Raw genomic sequence first — 16,415 nt, 5'->3', positions numbered from 1 at the left:
AACCTGAACATGCTAATGTCTTTGCAGAAGGCAGGAAAATAATTAGTGAGTTTAATTATTTATTATTTAATCCCCAGCAAAAGAACATGCTAAATAATATTTTGAAAACACGAAAAACTTAACATATACGTCACTCTATCCTTCAAATGAAAAAAAACTTGATTCTCCCCTTTTTTGTAAACTAAGAAACCGCCGTCACTTGAGGTCAGTGCCTCTAAGCGGGAATCTGCTGCCACCTGCCGTAATTTCTCAATTACAAGTTCTATAGTTGCTCAGCACATGATAAGAAATTTTCTTGCATACTATTCTTGCACAGGCCTTCATCAAAATTTAACACTTGAATGATCCTTCTCTTTTGGATTTGATATGCCCTGCTTGGTTAAATTTAGGGGAAAATACACATTTTTTTGCACATCCTCTCCAGGTTCTCTGGTAAGCTCTCGTGAAGATATATACTGAGCCGCAAATTTCGAAATCTTTACCATTGATCAGCGTGTCGGCACTGTAACTCATAACCATTGATTTGACTTTATTAAACTCTACTTTTTAAAACAGTAAAAAACTTCAGCGTAAAGAGCGGGGCGTTAATGAGGAAGCAGCCTCTTTCATATACGAAGTAATTTCTGTTCGTTTTAAGTTTTAATGTCGCTATTTACTTTCAGTTAAAAAACTTGTTTTTTATTTAATTTTGAACGTTTTTGAATCAATGCATGTTTTGATTTTGGCTCTCCGCAGATTAATAATTAAAACGGAATTTGTATATTTATTTTTTTGGCTAAATGGCTTTCTCAGAGATTTGATCGAATGATTTTGAAGAAAAAAGAGCGGGGGAGGAGGCCTAGTTACCCTCCGATTTCTTGGTTACATAAAAGGCAACTAGAACTTTTAATTTTCTATGAATTTTTTTATTAGTAAAAGATATACGTAACTTACAAATTAGCTTACGTAACGAACTTTTGTATTCTCATGTTTTTATTACGTATATGAGGGGGTTCACCTCCTCGTCAGTACCTCGCTCTTTACACTAAAGCTTAAGTTTTGTCCAAGTTCCTTAAGAATGACCCCTGAATCACAAAAGCCGTAGAATAAATGGTTGAAATTACTAAAAATACTTAAGCGTAAAGAGCGGGGTATTAGGAGGAGGTGAGCCCATCATATACATAATAATTTCTGTTCGTTTTAAGTTTCAATGCTTCTCTTTACTTTCAGTTGAAAAAACTTTTTCATAAAGTTTTTTTTAGAAAAAAGAGCGTGGGAGGAGGTCTAGTTACCCTCCGATTTCTTGGTTACTTAAAAAGGCAACTAGAACTTTTAATTTTTTACTTATGTTTTATTAGTAAAAGATATACTTAACTTACAAATTAGCTTACGTAACGAACTTTTGTATTCTCATGTTTTTATTATGTATATGAGGGGGTTCAACCCCTCGTCAGTACCTCGCTCTTTACACTAAAGCTTAAATTGTGTCCCAATTCCTTAAGAATGACCCCTGAATCACAAAAGCCGTAGAATAAATCGTTGAAATTACTAAAAATACTTTAGCATAAAGAGCGGGGTATTAGGAGGAGGTGAGCCCATCATATGCGTAATAATTTCTGTTCATTTTAAGTTTTAATGCTTCTCCTTACTTTCAGTTGAAAAAACTTTTTCATATTTATTTTTTCATTGTTTTTTTTATAATGCTAGAAAATCCTGCGCTCCTTTCATGGAAGTTTTCTTCCCCCACGGCAAATTCCTCCAAGGCAAGTTCCCCCAACATATCTCCCTCTTCTCAACCCCCCCCCCCTCACAACCTAAAATTCCCCCTGATAACGTCTGGACACTTCCAAATAACCATTATTATATGTAAGCACTGATCAAAGTTTGTAACTTGTAGCCCCTCCCACGGGGACTGTGGGGGAGTAAGTCGCCCCCAAAGACATAGTTATAAGGTTTTTCGACTACGGTGAATAAAATGGCTATCTCAGAATTTTGATCCGGTGACTTTGGGAAAATAATTGGCGTAGGAGGTGGCCTAGGTGCCCTCCAATTTTTGGGTAACTTAAAAAGGGCACTAGAACTTTTCATTTACGTTAGAATGAGTCCTCTCGCAAGTTTCTAGGACCACTGGGTCGATACGATCAACCCTGGGAAAAAAAACAAAAAAACAAAAACAAATAAATACGCATCTTTGATCTGTATTCTGGCCAAAAATTCGAAATTCCACATTTTCACTAAGATTATATGACCTTTAGGTGTGTTTCCCCCTATTTTCGAAAATGAGGCAAATTTTCTCAGGCTTGTAACTTTTGATGGGTAAAACTAATCTTGATGAAACATATATATTTGAATTCAGCATTAAAATGCGATTCTTTTGATGCAACTATTGGTATCAAAATTCCATTTTTTAGAGTTTTGTTAACTATTGAGTCGAGTCGCTCCTTACTACAGTTCGTTACCACGAACTGTTTGATAAGCGGCGGGCAAAAGTCGAGATTATCTACCACGTACGGGGGAGGGGTGTCCGAGAAAATAATAACAAAACAAAAGGAAAAAGAATTCATAAATGTAAAGAAATTCATCACAGGACGAAAAGAACATTCATAGAAATCAAGCAAATACGAGCAATATAACTATGCCATAAACGCCAAGCTATAGAAAACATATCAAAATGTATCTGTCAAGGCCTGGATTTTTTATGCTGTTGGATTACCGGGTTGGAAAAGAAAAATCTGACCCTTATCTGGCCGAATATTTTTACCTCCAAGTTTTTTTCATGTCCAAGGTTTAGTTTTCCTCTTAGAAATAAACCCACTCACAAGTATTGGGCTACAGAAGTTTTTTCAGTACTAAATGAGGTCAGGGGCCTAAAATACTGAATAGTTTTTTATTTATTTATGTTTTATTTAGTATTTTAGTATTGTTTTTTATTTGTATTTATTAATTTGTTACTTTTGTCTTTTTGCTCTTCTCTCTGCAAGTATTTTTTCTTCTCTGAGTAAGTGACGGGTTTTTCTTCCCCCTTCTTTACAAACCAATGAGCCTTTTGGGGAATAGTAAAGTTTAATTTTATATGTGTATTTCATGATGAATAAATCTTATCTTAAATTCACTGACGTACCAGTCCAATCCATAGTCGGGTTCAGAATGTTAGGACTGATGTATTTAGACTAAGACCAGGGATTTGCTTCACGCTTAAAAATACGAAAGAGTCCAGCATTGATTTAACATTTTCCACAGCCTAAAATAACATAAGGAAATAAGAGCAGTCAGGTTGCTTCCTTACATCCATGGTAATGATGCAGATTGAATATTAATTCAGACAGAAGGAATTTTGTAATTTTGCAGGGCTACAATGACAGAAAGGTTGCGATGGCTAGGACACGTTTAGCTAATGATGGATGACAGGTTGCCAAAAACATTGCATCTTGGCCATCCACCTGGGCTGAATAAAAAGCAGGTCGTCCTCAACTCAGGTGGGAAAAGTGTTAAAAATGATGGTTTTAAAGGAAATTTAAATTCCTTGGGTTATGGTAAACAGTGACGCTTTGAATATATTAAGGTGTTGGAGGAGCTTTTGCAGATGTCTGTGCTTCGAGAGGCATGGTAGAGTGTGCTGTTAACAATAGTAGAAGTATCGGCGAACAAAGTTGTTAGAGCTGCTTCTAAGCATAAGATTGTCAAGGGCAAGGTTTGAAGATTTGCATTACCAGTTGTCACGACTGCTTTTTATCTTTCGTCACTTAGATTTAATTTTGTAAGAGTTGTAAAAGTTACCCTTTTTTAATTTAACTTTCATATCTCATGGGAAAAATCATATCCAGTCGTGTAGCTTCTAAATACGCATGGGTGACATTTTTGATTTTAGGTCAAGACTCGTATCCCTAAACAAAATGCTTGGTTTAGGATACCTATGAAATACGTGGATATGCATAACGCAGCTGTGGTACGCGTGGTATGCGTATATGTGGCACGCGTAATGCAACTACTTAAAACCGGTTTAGGGGAATCAGGTGTAAACAGTCGTATTCCAACTCGATCTTAGCGCCATCCTGGTGTCAAAGGACTATATTATTGCTTGACTTAAACTCTCACATTTTTCTTTTTTATTACTATAGAGAAATTGATTGTTCAGCTTGAAACACTTATTTACATAATTTAGAATCCTTGTTGATTAAAAATCAGAATGGGAAACAAATACTATTCTTTTTTTATCTGACGAAAAAAGTACCACTAGCCCGAGCTACAGTTCAGAAGGAGATGATGTGCTCATGCAGATTAAACTCCAAAACCCTTAATTGTGGCTATTTGAAAGGACTATTGTGCAAGGATGCCTGTAAACCGTGCAGAGAGCAATTTCGTGGAATCCTTTGGAAATAAGAAACCTTATGCTCGTGCCGAACCCTCGTCACACCTGCTGATAAAAAAAGCCCTATGGTAGAAAAGATAAAACAAAAAAAGGTTATTAATAACACAAATAACATCCAAGACAGCAATGGCTAAGCCTGGCAAATGAGAAACGTAGGACAAGGAAGAAAAAAGGTAAGTTATATAAATACTTTCTAACCCAACATTGCCTTTTTATTTACAATTGAAACAAAAATGTATTGTTAATGGATAAAATTATTTAAGCAATAAAAAAAGTTAATACAGAATAATAAAAAGTATAGAAAAGTGTCGGCAGCACAATTTATAAAAGACCTCAAAACAAGAAAAGTTTTCTAATTTTTTCTACTTATATACTCAGGAGGTTCGGGTCTGAATATTTGCATTTTTGACTGACTGTGGCTTACCTTGCTTGTCTCCGCTGTCCTAGGTTTTCTAGTTTTATGAAAGATCTAAGTAGTATGAGGGGCAATATTCCCATGATATCCCTATCCCGATGTACTATTGGAGATTCCTCACGTCTGGTCTTCGAGATACGAACGTTTTCGAGAAAAACATTGCATGCCAAATTCTGGTCTCTGAGATAAGAACATTCCTGAATATTGTCACTGGACCATGAGAATCCTATGTTTCAAATGCCATATCTGGATGTTATTATCTGAGTTTTGTTTGCCAAGTATTTTATTAAATTGTTGAAGTGAGCTTGAAGTGAAAGGATGTCTAATAAATGAATTTTTAATATGGATTCTATAAAACAGTTGGAAGAGATATTTTTTGTACTTTAATGTTACCGAGCGCACTGTTTTTTTTTTATGGTCAGTGACAGTTGTTTTGATACAAGAATTGTAACGGTACCACAAATTTTAATGACAACAGCCGGCCAGGCATCCTTTTTGTAATGCAAAGGTCCTGAGCTGGATAATGACAAACCAGTTTGTTTGGGACCATTACATTACAAAAAGTATGCCTGCTCGGCTGTTGTAATTACAATTCTTGGTACCGTTACAATGTGAGTATCGAAACAAGTGTCATTGACCATTAAACGAATCAGTGTACTCGATAACATCAAAGTACCAAAAAAGATCTCTTCCAATTGTTTTATAGAATCAATATTGAAACTTCGTTTATTAGACATCCTGTCATTTTAAGCTCACTTCAACTATTGAATAAAATACTTTTTGAGCAAAATTAGATAATACTATCCAGGTATGGCATTTACAACATAGACTCATATGGTAGAGTGACAATATTCTTTGGCTTGTTTCCAGAAACGTCTTATCTCAGATACTAGACTTTGGCATGCAATGTTTTCCCAGGAAATACTGTTATCTCGAAGACCAGGCGTGAGGGATTGGTAATTCCAATAGTACGTCGGGATATAGTTATTATTAGAGTATAGCCCCCATACTACTGATATGTGTTTATCTTTGAGTTTAACGCCAAGTTTGTATCTCAGAAATATAAAATTTGCTGAAAGCGATTTGGCCTTATTATCCTAGATCAATTGCTCCCAAGTATTGTTTGCTATATCTTGAGACATTTTGGCAGTCAGGGTCCATATTTTCTAATTTCAAATTATTTTGCCTGATCTGATTGATCAGTCACAAGTTTGCGCTTGGAAGTCGAACAATGTTAAACTCAAACAATTGCAAAAGAATTACATTACTGGCACTGGAGTCTTGCGTGTGTCCTGGGTCTTAAGATTTAGTTGACAAATTGAGTCTTGACGAAAATCACCATGGCGAGAGTAGATCCCACTCGCTTGATTCTGCCAGGTCTGAATAGTGGCACTAATTGTTGGTGGGGTTGGGATGGTAAGGAGTGGCAGTAGAGGCATTTATCCCCCTAGATTGTTTACCCTTCTATATTTTCGACCCTTTGGCTTTGAAACAAAATACCTTTTTTGGTATTTTTCTTTAAAATACCCTTTCTTGGTATTTTAATAGAAAAAATCAAAAGAGAAAACAGAAAGCTCCTTTCTCCTCCCTAAATTCAGAAAAATACACTTCGCTTGCGCTCCAAGAAGATTACGCTGCTTGAAGCCACTGGGTTGACCTCCAACTGTTCTCCATTAATGTGTGTAATTACAAAATTGTTCTCATTCGGGAAAATTAAATAGAGTCAGTCTTAAAAAAAGCAGCTGCATACCACTGAAAAATCTCACTTCCCTCAGCCTGCCACATGATGACAACGCAGGAGTGAAGAAGATTTCTTATATTTTTTTTTACCAAGATTTAGACGATACGCTTGTTTTAAATTGTTTCTGGTAGGGAGAAATCTTGCCAAAGCTCCATACTTTGCCAAAGGTGGAATCACTTAGGAACTCTTTAAATGTTCCTATGACTGTAAGTTGTTAGACATTTTCTCCACTATTTTAGTCATTGATTCTTTAATTAAATTTTTTTTCTCTTTATCTGTTTGTCCATCTCTTAAATTATTATCATTCAGAGATAGAATCCAAACATTTTTACTTGGCTTTAGCAGACTTAAAGTGGGGAGAAAATAGAAGGCATTAGCAGGTATAACAAACTGCAAACTCGAGAATTGTTGTGGGAACACTATACGAAGTTAGTTCGCTTTCAAATTGTCCAGTTTTGTCTAAAGACAAAATTATAAAGAAGCTTCAAACTTCAAATTTGTCACTTTCAATTTATGGTAAAGGAAAGTGTAGAGGTTTTTCAAATTCATTATAAAACAGCATGAATACAAAAAGTTTCTTTTTTCAATCTGTTGATAAAAGCAAGAGAAAAAATGGAATTCTCAGGCCTTGTTTACAATTTGCTGGAGGTACGTCTTCACATCCATAAATTGATCGTTTTAGCCACTTCTCTTGCCACAAGAAACTATAAAAAACCGTCACGTACCTAAACAGCAACTTGGTGGAAACCAGAGATTTACCCTTAACAAGAGTCCTTAGTTTATTCGTTTGTTTTTGTTTTTTTTTTAAATTTCTCAGGCTTCTTCTGATTACGACTGATTATTGAAACTAAAAACTCATAACAAACGATTCTTAAGTTAAATTAAACTCAAAATCATTATTTTGAAAAAAAAAGAAAAACTGGTTAAATATCATTGTTCAACTGAATTGCACTGAAAACCACTATTTTAAAGACAGTGTTACATTACAAGTATTTATTACTAGATAGTTTATTAAAACTGCTTTTTAATTTTTTTTTGCTCTTGGCCGTGGTTCGTTCTTTACTGATTATTTCTGTTATTCTTTATTTTACTCTAATAATATGTTATTTATTTTTACTAATCTGAAATATGCTAGAAATGTAGAATGGTTGAAGAAAAGCGACATGGGTTTTCCTTTGGTGACCGGTATGTTTACCCCCCCCCCAAAAAAAAAAAAAAAACTCTGAAAATATTCCCCTTGGAAAACAACTCCACTCTAGAAAATACCCACCTGGAAAATACTCCCCCTCCCACGGCTGTTTTGTCTCTATCACTTTCGATCTGTACAAAAAGGACTCGAACTCTCAGTTTCTGATCTAATGAGTACCCTCCAAAGTTTATGCGACCATGATTAGGAGGTTTGGATAAGGAAAGGGCAGTCTCCGCTAATTTCGGGGTTTAATCTTACTGTTTACTTTTATAATAACAGCAGAAATATTCCCAGAAATCATAAAAGAGTAGATATCAGTTTCACATTTTTGATGTATTTTTTTAAAAGTTTCTTTTGTACCCCTCTCCTCGGTACCCTCCACCCCCAAACAAAATTCTGGTTACAGCCCTAGGAACCTTACATAAATTTCTACCTCTGCCCTCCCCTCGTCTCTCTCTTAGAACTGATTCTGTATTTATCTAATGGCTCAATGAGAGCTAGGATGTTTTGGCATTAAAATACACCCTTTGAGGCATTCCCTCCCTTCTAAGCTGCAAAACAATCGTAGAACCCCATTGTAGAAGTCCAAGTGCCTTTTTAAGTTTTGTGATTTGTCCATTGCTTGCAGATAGTATTTGTAATTGGGAAACATGCGGACATTTCACGGGGTAGTTATCTGCATGGAAGGGGATTGTCTGGGGGAATTTTCAATAAGGAGTAAATTTTTGGGAATTAATTCCTTTCAGCGAGGAATTAATTTCTGGGGAGAGGGTGTTTTCCGGGAGGTTACAGGAAAGGGGTATTGGGGATATATTTGGGGGGATTCTCCTCGGGGGATGCCTGGAAACATTCCTTTTTTTATGATTAGAGAATAGAACGGAGTTTAGGAGTGACATATATCTCTAATCTGTAGTCATAATCTCTTATCATAGTTTAAAATATGCTGCGAATGTAGAGTCGTTGAAGAAAAGCGAGAGAGGTATTCCTTTATTTATGAAAAGGGGATTAGATGGGCCTTAGGAGTAACATAATGCTTTAATCATAATCCAACCTCCGATAATAAATTCCTTGTCTTTCAACAGTGCATTCGACGCAGCTGAAATTTGAATGACAAAATTTCAAAATGGATGAGCTCATCTATTGTAATTTACATAAGATAATTTTCAGCTCCTCATATTAGTAACGGTAAAGCTTGCATGGAATGAAAAATGAAAGAAAAGTCAGAATTTGTAATATAGGGAGAATCTGCCCTCCTATGACTAAAAGACGTGCCTCTAGATAACTTGATGTTGGTTTTCTTCTGCGTAAACCCAACTGATTGATTTCAACAGTACTTTGGTTGTTTTTATATTTTGTATATATTTCTCAGGTGACACTACACAAAGGGATGATATAAGTTCTTATGGCAGACGTGCTTACTTGCTAGGGTCATGAATTTAAAGCGCTGAAACGCGTCGGCCTATTGGCAAGTGTGTATACCTCTGAGGAGCTCTTATGTGAGGTGATCAATTGGAGAATATTTTACAAAATTTAAGGTGCTTTTACTTGGAGTTTTACAACAACTTAAATTTATTAATTTTAAGTTAGCTCGATTTTGAACATAATTATTTGGCTAATGGATTGGTTGTACTTTTTTTTTCTAGGTGATTGGATGGATGAGTAAGGTCGGCAAGACCTTGTTCAAGTGCTCATTTATCTCAATTACTAAATTAGGAAGACATTTTTTTTCTAACCAAATAATTATCTGTAATATATTATACTTCGGATTTTACAATCAATTATGTTACCTCCCAGAACACTTTTGAATTCTTGATGAAAATTGAACGGACGTAGCCTCGCACCATTGGCGTTCGACCAAGTGCAAAACCAAATGTCCGAGCCTGCGGTTCCTCTCGTACTTCGCGGGATTACTATAGAAACGGCATTGATCTGATCGTCCTTCAAATAATGCCTGTAAATCTGGCTATGACATCATCCATGAAATATGCCCCCTCGACTCACTGAAAAAATATCCTTGGAAACTTCATCCAACGGAAAATGCATCCCCCTCTCGTCCAATTCCCTCCAGAAAGTTCCATCCTCACTGAAAATCCCCCCCCGTAAAATTTCTTGCAGACGAATCAACCTGAAAAATTATCATTAGCATTCTCTCAAAATACTTAGTCATTTGTTTTTTCTGATGCTTTAAGATGAAATTATCAAAACGAATTCACAATAAGAATGTAGATATGACGAAAAGTTTTAAACCGTCCATTAAACATCTCTCTATGATATTATGGTAGCATTCTAGCCCTGTCAGGATTTTCCTTGTTTTTCAAAACGGGGAGGTTAAAAACCTCTAGTCAAGGGTTTTTGACCATTGTGATTCTAGTTCTGCATTATCCATTTCGATCTGCCGCCATTTTTGGAAGCTCTTTTTCAGAATTCCCAAAAATTTTCTATCATTAAAAATATTAAGAATTATTATGATTCTATATAATAGTTACCATTCTCGAACCATGTGTAAATGGAGAATGTTCCTCATTGAACAGTTTTTTTTTTCCAAAGCTAGGGATATAAATTTTGGTTACTATGGGCTGGAGTTTTTCGTTTACTAGATTTTAGCTATTGCTGCAAGTATTATCAACTCGTAAAGAGAAGTAGATATCATGCTTATGAAAAAGAAGAAACGAGTAATCAGCATGATAGGACTGATGACTAGATTTTTGGCATAAAGACAACTTTTTGCAGCAACTTTGGCCCGTGGGTTACAATTGCAGAGCACCATATGTGACTTGGTCTTGCGGAGGAAAACTCTTGCGTTTTGCCTCGCAAGTGCAGTTTGCCATAGAATTTGGAGACTCTGGAAGCAAGTTTTGTGTGCAAGGGATGACGGGGAAAAAGCAAGGTTCCGATTATGTCCAATGAAGCAAAAAGTACGAAGCTGAAACAACCAGTTGCAAAAACACTTAATAAGAGGTTTGAAGTCCCCAGCGTGAGCAACAAGGAAAATCCTATTTTTGCATGATAAGCACTAACGTGTCTCTGTTTTTTTTCCAGGGGTTACCTTAACGAACTACTTGTCGCACAATATACTATACACAAAGACGTAATAAATGTTGAATACGCATCTTGCATGGTTTTAATATAGAAGTTTGGTTTTGGGCAAGTCCATGAATAGATCAATTTGTTGATAAATTTGTTCATTTGTAACTGTTTTACAAATTTTGAAACTAGCAGCTAGCAGTTACCCTAGTAAATAGGGGGGGGGGGGGGGGGGGTTCAAGGGACTTCCCTAGTTCGTAAAGGGGGTTTTGTTGCCCAAGTCGGTTAAACAATCACATATTTTTCGTGACATATATATATATATATATATATATATATATATATATATATATATATATATATATATATATATATATATATATATATATATATATATATATATAAATATATATTTATATATATACATATATATATATATATATATATATATATATATATATATATATATATATATATATATATATATATATATATATATATATATATAATCTTTAAGGACGGGGGCTGTCATTGTCCCTGGGTGCTTAATAAAACTAATGGAACTTCTGGGAGATAAATGGTCATCTTTGCCATCTATAGTTAGTCCAGAGAAAGAAAAAAATACCTGCAGGAGTGAACGCTTAGCCAAGAGTACGAGAATAAGAACACCTGCCTGGAACGGATTCTCTAGGTGAGGGGAATATTCTTTTCCATGTGCTGATTCTTGGCTCAGTAGAAGGCTATAGTAAGTGAAGGCTCGGTAGATGTTAAAATCCGGTAAACCAAACTGTTTAAGTGACGTAGGTAGATTCAAAAACCACACTGCCTTTCCAAGACGATAAACAAAAGTTCGAATAGGGATAAATCCTTTTATTGGACAGTGATAATTCACAAAAAAATACTGAATATTTCGGTCGCATGTACAGTAATCGTCATCAGCAGTCGTCTTTGCTGATGACGGCTACCGTACATGTGACAGAAATATCCTTTATTTTTTGCGAATTATCACTGGCCAAAAGAAGTATTTATCTCTATGTGAACTATTAATTATGATTCAATGACTAGCAGTATATTAAGAATCTATTAAGCCTGGTACTCCAAAGCACTTTGCCGATGAAAATGACTAGCCATGGACCGTTGAGGCTAGCAACGGTGATGGTAGCCCTTTAAAATATTTAAAGTTGGTGCTTCCCATACTTATGCATCTTGTCAATGGTTGACAGTGTTTCTTTGTATGGCTAAGGTACCATCAGCAATACACTTTGTGTACTTCTTCATAGGAATTTTTTGAATAAATATGATATTTTCTTAATAGTTGGGTCACGTTTTAGACAATGACAAGGTCTGGTTTCATAACTAAGGTCTCGTTGGATTTTCTGCTCTTAATTTGACTATCCAATGGCGAAAAATATATAGGACTTAGTAATTCTTTTAATGCAGATAATGAATTGGCAGTACAGAACTTATGTCAGTTTGGATTAAAAATTATTCATTGTACGGGGGCTGCTACCGAAACCAGAGAGCCCCAAATATGGCTTTTTTTGTAGCGCCGTAATTCGTCTATCGTCAGTTGCCTCAAAGTGTGTTTTGAGGTAATCGTTCATTCACATCTTTCACTGCATGAAATGATCGCTATCGGGCATCATTCAAACAGCAATAAGACATACAACATCGGACTAAGGACGAAGAATTAGAAAAGTGGTTCCAGACGGGGCACAGCGACGCATCCTTTTCTGATTCTTTGCTCCGTGGAAATTCTAGGGGAATTTACAGTTCCCTCCATGTTCCCTGTCCTGTTAAAACATTAGACAGTCCAATTTCCGTAATTGTTAACCAGTTGTTCTGAGGATAAAATAAGTGTGAGTTTTGGATTCCAGATGGGCTTTTATTGATTTGTAAGTGAATAAGGATTATTTTATCTCTAAGTGAGTAAAGAGGTTATTGGCATGTGTAGCCTCTTTTGATGAATAAATATAACTTCTTTCAATAAGAGGTTGCATAAAGGTATCTTCTTATAATGGGTAAATAAAGTGTGTAACTTCTTTAAATAAAATGAGCCTGGTTTTGATTACCAGTTAATTTTTGTTAGATAATGATTTATTAAATAGTTTTTAAAGGGTAACGTGATTTATTTTATTAAATCACATTAAATACTGATTAAGTTAATTGAACCATTGATTTCTAAATGATGATGAATCTATCTCTAAGTCTGAAAAAAATATGGTATTTAAAAAGGATATGAAATACATAGAGCCTAACCAGACTAAACACCTGACACATTAGCTTTGTATAATACCAGACTATGGAAGCAAAAATAGATACAAAATTAAATTTCTTTTCTTCTGTTTAAATTAAGGGAAGTGTACCTAGTTCTATGTGTTTAGCTAACATTGACAGCTCAAAACAGAGATAGCCAATAAACGGTCCCTTGTTTGTATAAAATTTTCAGAAAGCTCGGTTTGCGGAAATGAAGAGCTTGGATGGGGTCTGGTCGCCCTTCAATGTCTTTTGAATATTAAAAAGGGCACTAAAACTTTCAGTTTCCACTCGAATAATTTCCTTTCGATATTTCTGTGACGACTCTTTTCATACGAATTGCCTTGATCAGAAAAAAAAAAAAATAGTACGTTGTGCCCACTTCGCTCTTTACTTAGTGCCGTTTTTGTGCTGCCTGCGATATGTTTTTTGCCTATTATTTCTATATCTAATTCTGAGCCAGTTAAAAAATCTAAAATCTCAGTTTTTGTATGAGCCTCTGAGCTATTAAAAAAAAAAAGGAACTCCTAAACGTTTTCATTGAGAACTGTGATTGCAGAATTTTAATCTTGACAATGCTGTTGAAATTTGTTATGAAAACTGTACAAGGAAACAAAAAGAAAGAAGAGAGTGACCATTTAAATAGTAGCTAGAACTGTAAAAAGTCAAAAGTTTTCTCCACTTTAAACTATTGATGTTAATTACCCATTATGCACTTGATGTTAATTACCCATTGGCAGCTGGATTGTAGTACTCACGACTAGATTTTCGACTGATTCTGTAGAAAATTATCATTATACAAACTCGTAGAAATCTTATTTATTTTGTAAACTTCTAAGAAATTGTGAACCAAATATGGCAAAAAGAAGTAGAATCAAGTCTTCCAAAGGACTTGATAAACTTTAGAACGAATTTATTTGATTAATTTGATTATTTTTACGAATTGTAACCTTTTCACATGTCCCAAAAACTGCCCACTTTTAATGTTACATATTGTCTTTTGAACTATCGTAGCCGAACTGGAATATGAGTCAATAGTCACAAGGAAAAAAGTATCGAGGTTTTAGCTTAGCTTTTAGCTTGGTTATAGTTATTTCAAAACAAATATTTTTTTTCGTTTGGTTAATGGGTTTACCCTCATTTTCGGTAAATTTTCACGTTCTACTAGTAATTATTGCCGAAAATTGTCCATTAAATCAACTAAGGAATCCAAATTGACCACCGTATAGGAAATATTCTTTAAAATAAAATAATAATAATTACGAATAACCCGCCAAACTAATTTAGAAATGCATAGTAAGAGAGAAGAAGAATAAAAAAAAAAACAGAAAAAAGAAACCAAGCAACAACAACAAATATATAACAATAACAAACAAACAAACAACAACATTTGGAACTAAGTCCCTTTTTATTGTTTATATTTGAAAGCTACAATCAAAGTGAAAGGAAAACTTAAAAATATTGGGTCTTTGACAAATTGATATGGTCAACCTGCAATGCCAAATTTCCTCTGGAAATAATAATTAATCATAATTAATCGCTATATTGATAAAAAATCAGGATATTAATCGTGTAATTAAACAGCATTATTATTTTCTAAAATTATTTAAAAACGAAAATCCCGCCTGCGTAAAGTAAGCCTAGGTTAGCTTGAGGAAATCTCAGCAGGTTCCGTAAGCAATGTTATGTTATCAGATATCTGGTGTAAAGTGGCACTGCCATAAAAATGAAAATGCACCAAAGTCACCGTTTTCCTTATGAGAATCAAAAATAAGTAACCACCTAAAAAAATCAAAATGGCGCAAATGCTCACCATCTGGTAACTGTACGTAAAATAGTCAAACAGTTCGTGGTAACGAACTGTATTAAGGAGCGACCCGGCTCAATAGTAACCGAAACTCTAAAAAACGGAATTTTGATAGTAATAGATACATAATAAAATAAGTGACCAAAAAACTGGAGGGCACTTAGGGCCCCACGCTCATTTTTTCCCGAAGTCAACGGATCAAAATTTTGAGACAGCCATTTTGTTTAACCTAGTCCAAAAACGTAGTAACAATGTTTCTGGGGACGACTTATTCCCCCACAGTCCAAGGGGGAGGTGTTGCAAGTTACAAAATTTGACCGGTGTTCAAGTAAAGTAATGGTTAGTGGGAAGTGTCAGACGTTTTTAGGGGGATTTTTTTGATTGGAAGGGGGTTGAGGGGAGGGGGTCACTTGGGAGGATGTTTCCATGAAGGAGTTTGTCATGGGGGGAGAGAATTTCAATGAAGGGGCGTAGGATTTTCCAGCACTATTTAGAAAAAGAACAATGAAAAAACAAATATAGAAAAGTTTTTTCAACTGAAAGTAAGGAGCAGCATTAAAACGAACAGAAATTATTACACATATGTGGGGTTTATCTCCTCCTAAATACCTCACTCTTGACGCTAAAGTAATTTTAGTATTTTCAACTATTTATTCTACGACCTTTGTGATTCAGGGGTCATTCTTAAAAAAATGTGACAAAATTTAAGCTTTAGTGTAAAGAGCGAGGTTTCAACAAGGGGGCAAACCCCCTCGTATACGTAATAAAAATTTACAAATATAGAAGTTCGTTACGTAAGTTACTTCGTAAGTTACGTATATTTTCTACTAATAAAAACGTTCGTAAAAAATTATCTCCCGATCATAACTAAGAGAAAACCATTTAGCCAAAAAAAAAATTCATGTGCAGACATCCAAAATCAAAAACTTTGTTAATTCAAAAACGCTCAGAAATTAAATGAAAAAAACAAATTTTATAACTGAAAGTAAGGAGCGACATTAAAACTTAAAACGAACAGAAATTACTATGTATACTAAAGGAGCTTTTCCCTCCTCAACGCCCCGATCTTTACGCTAAAGTTTGACTGTTTCTCTCAATTTTACTTTATAAAACAGTTAAAAAACTTTAGCGTAAAGAGTGGGGCGCTGAGGCGGGAAAAGCTCCTTTAATATACAGAGTAATTTCTTTTCGTGTTAAGTTTTAATGTCGCTCCTTACTTTCAGTTATAAAACTTTTTTTCATTTAATTTACATCAAGTAGGCTTTATAATGACTGAAGACAGGATTGTCCTTTCTTCGCCCTCTCTTTCATTTTAAAGTACTTGAAAAGAAAGAATCCTGTAATTCAAGTGGGGTAAAAAATGAGCAACATCCTGAAACGGTAGATGGGGTCTGTGACTTTTAAACACCAGTCCTAGTTTCCACTCTTATAAGCCCTGATTTGGTTCATCAATCATAAAGATTGATCTTCTCTATGAGTTTGATTTAACGAGGTGTAACAGTTCCACCCTTTGTGACCCATTAACTAAGTGTGTCATACAGCTCTAAGGTTAGCTATAGTGACAGTTACTCTTGACAGTTGGCATTTAACACGGAAACAGCATTGTAGAGACCTTACCTTAGATCTTAGACCCTC

At 35.0% G+C, this 16,415-nt stretch overlaps 1 protein-coding gene across 2 annotated transcripts in view; it reads left to right on the top strand.

The window, feature by feature from the left end:
- Window positions 1-5,471: 5,471 nt before the first annotated feature.
- LOC136026284 (muscarinic acetylcholine receptor DM1-like) overlaps window positions 5,472-16,415 on the top strand; it is a 217,100-nt gene continuing 206,156 nt past the window's right edge. The window contains exon 1 of one of the 2 annotated variants that reach the window (XM_065702681.1): window positions 5,472-5,571. The gene's annotated coding sequence lies outside the window, so the exon portion shown is untranslated. Of the gene's footprint in view, window positions 5,572-12,500; window positions 12,613-16,415 lie in introns of those variants that run through there. The other variant, XM_065702680.1, reaches the window with a different exon arrangement.

Source organism: Artemia franciscana, chromosome 4 (assembly GCF_032884065.1).
Source record: "Artemia franciscana chromosome 4, ASM3288406v1, whole genome shotgun sequence".
In the NCBI taxonomy this organism is placed as follows: Eukaryota; Metazoa; Arthropoda; class Branchiopoda; order Anostraca; family Artemiidae; genus Artemia; species Artemia franciscana.
Note: the sequence above shows the minus strand (reverse complement) of the source record. Positions and strands in the feature narration are given on the sequence as shown.